The sequence below is a fragment of the Ictidomys tridecemlineatus genome, chromosome 13, assembly GCF_052094955.1.
Source record: "Ictidomys tridecemlineatus isolate mIctTri1 chromosome 13, mIctTri1.hap1, whole genome shotgun sequence".
Lineage (NCBI taxonomy): Eukaryota > Metazoa > Chordata > Mammalia > Rodentia > Sciuridae > Ictidomys > Ictidomys tridecemlineatus.
Window position 1 is genome coordinate 45,850,400 of NC_135489.1, and position 8,011 is coordinate 45,858,410.

The following is an 8,011-nucleotide window of genomic DNA, read 5'->3' on the forward strand; positions in this document are numbered from 1 at the left end:
ACACAAATGGCCACATATTATACAGGGAGTGACTGCTAATGAAACTTGGGTTTCTTGTTGGAGTGATGGAAATGTACTGAAATTAGTGGTGATGGTTGTATAACTCTGTGAATTTACTAAAAACCACTAAATCATGTACTTTATTAATTTATGGTATATAAGTTATATGTTTGTTTGTTGGTTGGTACCAGGGATTGAACCCAGGGTGCTTAACCACTGAGCTGCATCCCCAACCCCAATTTAATATTTTATTTAGAGATAGGTTCTCACCAAGTTGCTGAGGCTAGCTTTGAACTCACAATCCTCTTGCCTTAGCTCCTAAAAGGCTGGGATTACAGGAGTGCGTCTCTATGCCCAGCTTTAAGTTATATGTTAATAAAGCTATTACAAATATTTTTGCAGAACCAAAATATATATTGGTGTATATGAATGTGTGTGTGTGTGTGTGTGTGTGTGTGTGTCTGAAAGCTACTCAATAGGTTGTTCAAGAGAGGGTAGCTGCATGGGGAAAGAGGATTGGGGGTATTTTTGCTCCTTTTTTTTTTTACTTGCCTATATTTGAAAACTTTTCTAATAATTAAGCTATATTATTTTTGTCCCAACAAGAACTTTTAAAATTCTAGTAAATCAACTGAATGAATGCCCAGCACTGCCTTTAAAGGTCCTACCCTGTTGAAGATGAAAGATGATTAACAAAAAGTAAGAATGAGGGCTGGGGTTGTGGTTCGGTGGCAGAGCGCTTGCCTAGCATGTGTGAGGTGCTGGGTTCGATCCTTAGAACCACATAAAGATAAACAAATAAATAAAGGCATTCTGTCCATCTATAACTACAAAAAAAATTTTTAAGCGAGAAAGATAGATTCTATGTATTTTTTAAAGTCCTTCTAGACACAGGATTATTTGAAGGAAAACATTCAACAAATGGCTAAGATTCCAAAATTATTTTATTAACAGGCAAATGTGAAAGCAAAGGCTAAATTAAAGACGCTGTTCTTTATTTGGGCCAGTAACTCTTTCCCACAGCAAGGTCGTTGTGCAGAGATGTTCTGATAGTATCAGAAACCACAGCAGCAGAGCTGACCATCTATGGATTTAAATCAAGACTTTGTCCTCACAACATCACCTTTTACTCTACAAGACAATATCTAACAGCATGGCATAGAAATTGATTGTATTGTACCATGACACTCTTTCTTTTTATGTTTTTTTTAAACATCCTCTAGTCAGAGGATATGTAATATCATTAACCTCATTTTGTCCTTACTGTTTAAAAATAACTTTGTGTTATCCAAGTAGACCTGTGTGTTTGCCCACTGAGACTAGCTTCAAAGATAATCAAATAAAAGCTACATATCTAAAGTGAATATTTGTTAGTGAAATTATCTCTCAGAAGATTATGTATGTAAAACAAACATCCAGGCAGCACCTACCTTCCACAGTCCTGGGTACCAGAAATATAAATATGAATAATGAAAATGAGATTTGGATTGGGGGTTCAGGGTTGGGCACAGAAAGGTTATTTTGAAATTTAAATGAAGGTATGTATGAGCAGGTACTTTTAAACACCAAAGCAATAAATGTAAGGCACACTTGTGTTCTTAAGATGGAGCTGTTAGGTTCTAACATAAAAAGACAATGCTTACAGGAATTAAGTAACTTACCCGTGTGTTAAGAAAAATGGTGGACCCAGGACTTTCCTTCTTTCTTTTCCCCCCTTAGAAATGGAGTCTTCCTATGTTACCCAAGTGGGCCTCAAACGCCCGGGCTCAAAGGATCCTCCTACCCCAATCTTCCAAGCAGCTGGGACCATAGGTGCACACCCCCACCCACTCCCTGGTGGACCCAGGATCCCTGATTCCCAGTTTGTGTTCCAAGAAGAACAGAAGGATTCTGAGAGAACAGAAGGAAAGTGATGGCTGAGTGAGGTCCATCTGTGACGAGAAGACCACGGATGATTCTGAGCACAGAGGAGCGATGGGTTTACTTGGTCTAGGAGGGGTGGATGGGACTGACATGCATAGCTGGGTGCAAACAAACCCACACCAACACCAGTGAATTTGGGGTTGGCTGGCCTCCCAGTACTTGAGAAGTGATTCATGCTTAGCTATGTCCTTCAGATCTCAAGATAGAAATGCAACTGGCCATGCTATTGTTGAAAAGAATTTCCCTAGAGTCAAGAACCTAGACATGCAAGGGTGACAAACTCAGTGTCTTGCAAGGGCATAATTGGACTCAATAATGTCCCTTTAATACAGTGATTTGCCTCACTGTATGCTCATAATTGATACTCCTCTAAGTCAAAGCATAGGTTTCTCTTTTTTGCACCCCTTCCCCAATACTTCCCACGTCTTCTAGGAATATGAACTGGGATCGGAAACCCTGGGTCCTGTTTATTATTACTAAGCTTCTTTAAATTCTATTGTTAAACTGCAGCTACTTGCCATTGCCCTTGGTATCACTTAATAAGCAGGTTTCAAGTTTTCCTCATTCATCATCACTTCACAGAGAAAGCCATGACCTCATTCTAGGCCAAGAGCAAGTGTGGATCACAAATAGCAATGAAAAGAACACACACAAGACAGGAAAAGGAAAGGCATTTCTACTTATAATACCACACACCTGTGGCCTCCAGAGGGAAATAGACGATGAACAAATTCTGCTGTCTCATTGGTTGGATTCATGGCAACCCTCATAGGTAAGGAAAGCATCTTTTGGAACCCCACCATTGTATATGACCTTCTGCTTTGAAAGAATTTCACCAACTGTATTTCTTTTTCTTGTTCTTTTTTTTTTTTTTCACTAGGAATTGAACTCAGGGTCTCATACGTGCAAGGCACATGCTCTATCATTGAGCTACATCCCCAGCCTCAACAGTATTTTTTAACAAATATTTTTCCATGTTATTAAAGATCTACATAATTGAAAATGTAGGCTTTGGGGCAGGGGTGCGGGAGTTACCAGGGATTGAACTCAGGGGAACTCGACCACTGAGCCACATCCCCAACCCTGTTTTGTATTTTATTTAGAAACAGGGTCTCAGTGAGTTGCTTAGCACCTCGCTTTTGCTGAGGCTGGCTTTGAACTCATGATCCTCCTGCCTCAGCCTCCGGAGCCAATGGGATTACAGGTGTGTGCCACTGCGCCAGGCCCAAATGTAGGCTTTTGATTGGCATGAAATAATTAGCACGACCGTGCTGAGCTAAAATTATTCCAGCTCAGGCTGAAGAAAGTGTACCCCAATATTAGGCCATTTGCCATACTCTAAGGCAGCTTTTCTATTAATCATCTTGGAGACAGAATTTCCTCTAGAATCCTGGGCATCAGGAAACACAAATCTAAAATCATTCAGTTTTGTTGACAGATAAGGAAGACCAGGTTAAGGGACTTACTTAAGTCCTTATTACCATGAAATGGTCTCCAGAATCCACCATGTGCCTGCCTATGATTATGTATGCCTCCTCCCTCTTCCTCCCCTCTCCTAGCCTCAGGTCTAAGGGCTCCTTGTGAAAGAGTGAGAGACTCAATCGACGCGTGGCCTTTGTCTGATTCATCTTCTGAGCTCAGAATCCTCAATGTTAACCAAACCAGAGTGGAATTCTCGGCCTGATTGTAGCCAGTGTTTTGGCTCACTGCACGCAGATTTCAGCTCCCGTTGGAACCTTGACAATGGGACCTCCTGTTAGAGCACTCCCTGGTAGGTGGTTCTGCCAAAGACCCTATGAACAATTCACATTCCAATTGCATGAATTTCTCTCCAGCTCTTGCTTCACACACTCGGGTTTGGCCTTTGTGTGAAACCTGCAGTTGGGCAGAGTAGGTAATTTTATACAATTGTTATTAAGGGGTATTCTTTCTTCCTGCCCTAGGAGTGTGTTACTACAAGCAGTATTCTAGGATAAAAGAAAGCCTACACCTATGTAATAGCACCTTTTCTTTCCTACCAGCCCAGAGCTAGGTAAGTGGGTGGAAGCCATTATTCTCATTTTATGGATGAGTAAAAATAAGTTGGTAAGTAATAAAACTGTCTTGCTCTGGCTTAGTGGGGATTTAGGGAATGGAGTCTTTATTTTCTTGATATAAAGTCAGGAATTACTCTGGTGGAGATTTTAAGTAAAACTTAGAAAGCAGCCTGGGAGAGGTGTTATTGTATCATTTTCACTTTTTCTGTTTTCTTGGTGGCCTTAAGTTTAAGGATTTGAATTCCATTAGGTAGCAGGGTGAGCGGAGTAAGAATACATCGCCGCCCAGTGTTCATCCCACTGTACTTTGTTTCTAGTTCTGAAACACATCACGTCAGAGGCATGCATTTTAGAAAGAATCTGCCAAGCAGGCCCAATAGAGGGTCTTTCTTTAGTTTGGACTGGAGCATCCTCCAAACGCCCATGTGTGAAAAGCTTAGTTCCCTGTCCAGGCTGTTACTGGGAGGACATGGAACCTCTAGGAGGTGAGGTCTAGCAGAAGGAAGTTCGGTCCTTGGAGGTGAGCCCTTGAAGGGGATGTGGAGGTCCCAACCCCTTTGTGTCTCTCTTTGCTTTCAGTCTGCCATGAGGTGAACAGGCCTTCCCCTGCCATGTTCCCCCCACCCATGATTTATTTCACTGTCATACACCCAAAGCAACAGGACCAAGAGACCATGGATTAAAACCTCCGAAACCTTTCCTTTTTTAAAGTTGATTATCTCAGGTACTTCGTCACAGTAACAAAAAACTGACACAAGCCATTTAAGAACAAATGCTATAGACTCTGAGGACAGGGGCTGACACAAGGGGTTTTTATTCTCCGTATCATGTAAAATCACCAAAAAGTACCTTACACAGAGTAGCAGGTTGGTCGATATTTGTCAAAATTTAGGTTGAATTAATTTCATTTGGGTCCTAGAGCATAGGGCTAAGAGATAACTTTGCAAGCCACATATAATCATCAAGGATGTCTCCCATCACCTAATGCTCTAAACCATCTCTTAATGTTGAGAAGTTCACAGAACAAATGAGGGCGCTTGTATCAACACTTCTTAAGAAGGCAATGTAGCTTGCTCATCTCTGTGCTTTTTTTAGTCTAGATTTGTAAAAAAAAAAAAAAAAAAAAAAAAAAAAAAAAAAAAAAACCTATCTTTGTGGAACTTACCACTTATTCCTTCTTCTCACTCAGTGTGTTTTCTCTAAAAGTCAATTCCAAAGGGCATTCTGGGAGTGGATGGTTAGCTAGCCAGGACATGGTTGCAGCAGACATGTAAAATAATTGAAAAATAGCACACCATGACACATGGCCCTCAGGGATGAGGGGAGATGGGAGTGGGACGGAGTCCATGGTTTGTCTGCCAAGGACTGGAGCAGTGTGCAGTTCCATAGTGTGGAGTTATTCCCGAGAAGTGGCTGCCTCCCCTGAGACTGAATTCCTCAGCTCTACTTGCATCTAACTGGGGCCATATTTTTTGAGCCAATGGAAAGTGATCAGAAGCAATTCATTAAAAACCTCTCGTGTTACTTCATACTTCATCTCCTCCTACCCGGAAGCAAAGAATTCTGAGGCCCTAGGAGATGGCAGACCCACAAGATGAAAGAGTCTGAATCTCTGAGTCACCACATGGATGTTTGCCCCTCACCCGACCTGTGCCTGTATTGGACTGTTACGTAATGAGAAATAGACTTACATTGAATTAATCTACCCTTATTTGGGGAATCATCTGTTAAAGTAGTTAGTGTACCTAGCTAATACATCTAATTGAATAACTTTTGTTATACTGTTTTTGCACATATGCAAATAGAAAGAAGACCCTCATAATGAAGTATTCAATAATCAATAAAAAAGTGAATCAAAGCCCTAAAATCAAATTGATGCATGGGTCATAATTTTTTTAAAACCTTCAGTTCCTTCATCTCAAAACCTAAGTAGCCTTAACATTTTTATTTTTAAATTATGTTGGAATATTGCACTGTGTTTCCCTGAGTTTGCTAAACTGATAACATTAAATACTTGTTTGGATGAGTTTTTGCTTGCTATTTGCACTCTTTTAAGCTTAACATTCTTTGAAGTATTTTCCTATTGACCTTGAAGGATAAATTCCTTTTAGCTACTGCTATTCATGTGGAACAAATAAATTAACATTTGTCTATTGCCTTGAAACTATCCTTTATAAAAGAAATCTCCTAAAATAGTTTATCAGTCAGATAAACTAATTAGATGTAGTATTGTTATTTAAAACCTATAGTCTACACATCTCTAATTCTCTTTTCTCACCTCCTCAACAAAAATGCACAGAAAAAATAGATCGTCACTTAGAATAGAACTCTTGTTAAAATTATATGCAATGGAATTCTCCTGACTATGCCCTGTTCTGGGCCAATCCATTTCTATCAGTAATATCACCAATTTTTCAGGTATCCCAGAGGTAAGTTTTTTGTGAAAGTATTTAGCATAGTACTTAACTCATAAGTGCTTAATAGTCATCAATTAGCTTTTCCCTTTCACTTATCAGAATAGAAACATGGGTTTCTCTGACTCTTTCCGTAATGCCTTATGTTTCAATGACATTGATTATCATTAGCCTGAATTAACTTTCATCCAGGTCAAAATTATTGCCATAGCTTCTACGTTGCTCTATTTATGACCATTCTGTCTCCCTTACAATCCATCTTGCATATTAATAGAAGAGCAGCAGAAGATGCCAAATCAAGATGTTGCCTTGACATTAGACCAGAGACCCTGCACCTACTAGAGAAAATGTAGGCCCAACTCTCCATCATGTTGGCTTAGGAACCAGATTCCTCAACAAGACTCCTAAAGCACAAGAAGTAAAATCAAGAATTAATAAATTGCATGGTATCAAACTAAAAAGCTTCTTCACTGCAAAGGAAGCAATCAAGAACGTGAAGAGAGAGTCTAGAGAGTCTACAGAATTGGGGAAAATCTTAGCCACTTACACCTCAGATAGAGCACTAATCTCTAGGATATATAAAGAAATCAAAAAACTTCACACACACACACACACACACACAAATAATCCCATCAATAAATGCTCAGAGGAACTGAACAGACATTTCACAGAAGAAGAAATTCAATCAGTCAACAGATATTTGAAAAACGTTCAACATCTCTGGCAATTAGAGAAATGCAAATTAGAACTACACTGAGATTTCATCTCACTCCAGTCGGAATGACAATTATAAAAAAAATAAGTAATAATAAATGTTGATGAGGATGTGGGGGAAAAGGTACACTCATACATTGCTGGTGGGACTGCAAATTGGTGCAACCACTCTAGAAAGCAGTATGAAGATTCCTCAGAACATTTGGAATGGAACCATCATTTGACCCAGTCATCCCACTCCTTGGCATTTACCCAAAGGACTTAAAATCAGCATTCTATAGTGATGTAGCCATATCAGTGTTAATAGCAACTCAACTCACAGTAGCTAAGCTATGGAGCCAACCTTGGTGCCCTTCAGCAGATGAATGGATAAAGAAAATATGGTATATATACACAATGGACTACTACTCAGCCTTAAAGAAGAATGAAATTATGGCATTTGCAGGTAAATGGATGGAGCTGGAGAATATCATGCTAAGAGAAATAAGCCATTCCCAAAAAATCAAAGGCCAAATGTTCTCTCTGATATTTGCATGCTAACACACAGTAAGGGGTGGGGAGTGAAGAATAGAAGTTCATTGGATCCAACAAAGAGGAATGAAGGGAAGGAAGGGGGATGAGAATAGGAAAGACAATAGAATGAATCAGACATTACTTTCCTTTGTTCATATAGGAACATACAACCAGTGTAACTACACATTATGTACAACCACAAGAATAGGAAGTTATATTCCATTTATATATAATATGTTAAAATACATTCTACTATCATGTATAACTAAAAAGAACAAAAAAAGAAAGAAATTTTTAAAAAAAAAAAAAGTGGTTTCCATGACTGCTTACTGCCCACCAGTAATCCAAGCTGTACTGCTCAGCTTTCAAGCCTCCAGATTGGAACTCTTCCTCCTAAGTACACTTATTTGG

The 8,011-nt window shown here is 39.5% G+C and overlaps 1 long non-coding RNA gene across 2 annotated transcripts; it reads left to right on the forward strand.

The window, feature by feature from the left end:
• The first annotated feature begins 2,468 nt into the window (after nt 1-2,468).
• Nucleotides 2,469-5,075, forward strand: LOC144370123 (uncharacterized). Of its 2 annotated transcripts, XR_013430064.1 has the most exons (4): nt 2,469-2,695; nt 3,483-3,694; nt 3,867-3,955; nt 4,539-5,075. It is a non-coding gene; the product is annotated as an uncharacterized LOC144370123 (long non-coding RNA). The 2 variants fall into 2 exon arrangements; XR_013430063.1 differs by having other exon boundaries at nt 2,474-2,695; nt 3,867-5,075.
• The last annotated feature ends 2,936 nt before the right edge of the window (nt 5,076-8,011 follow it).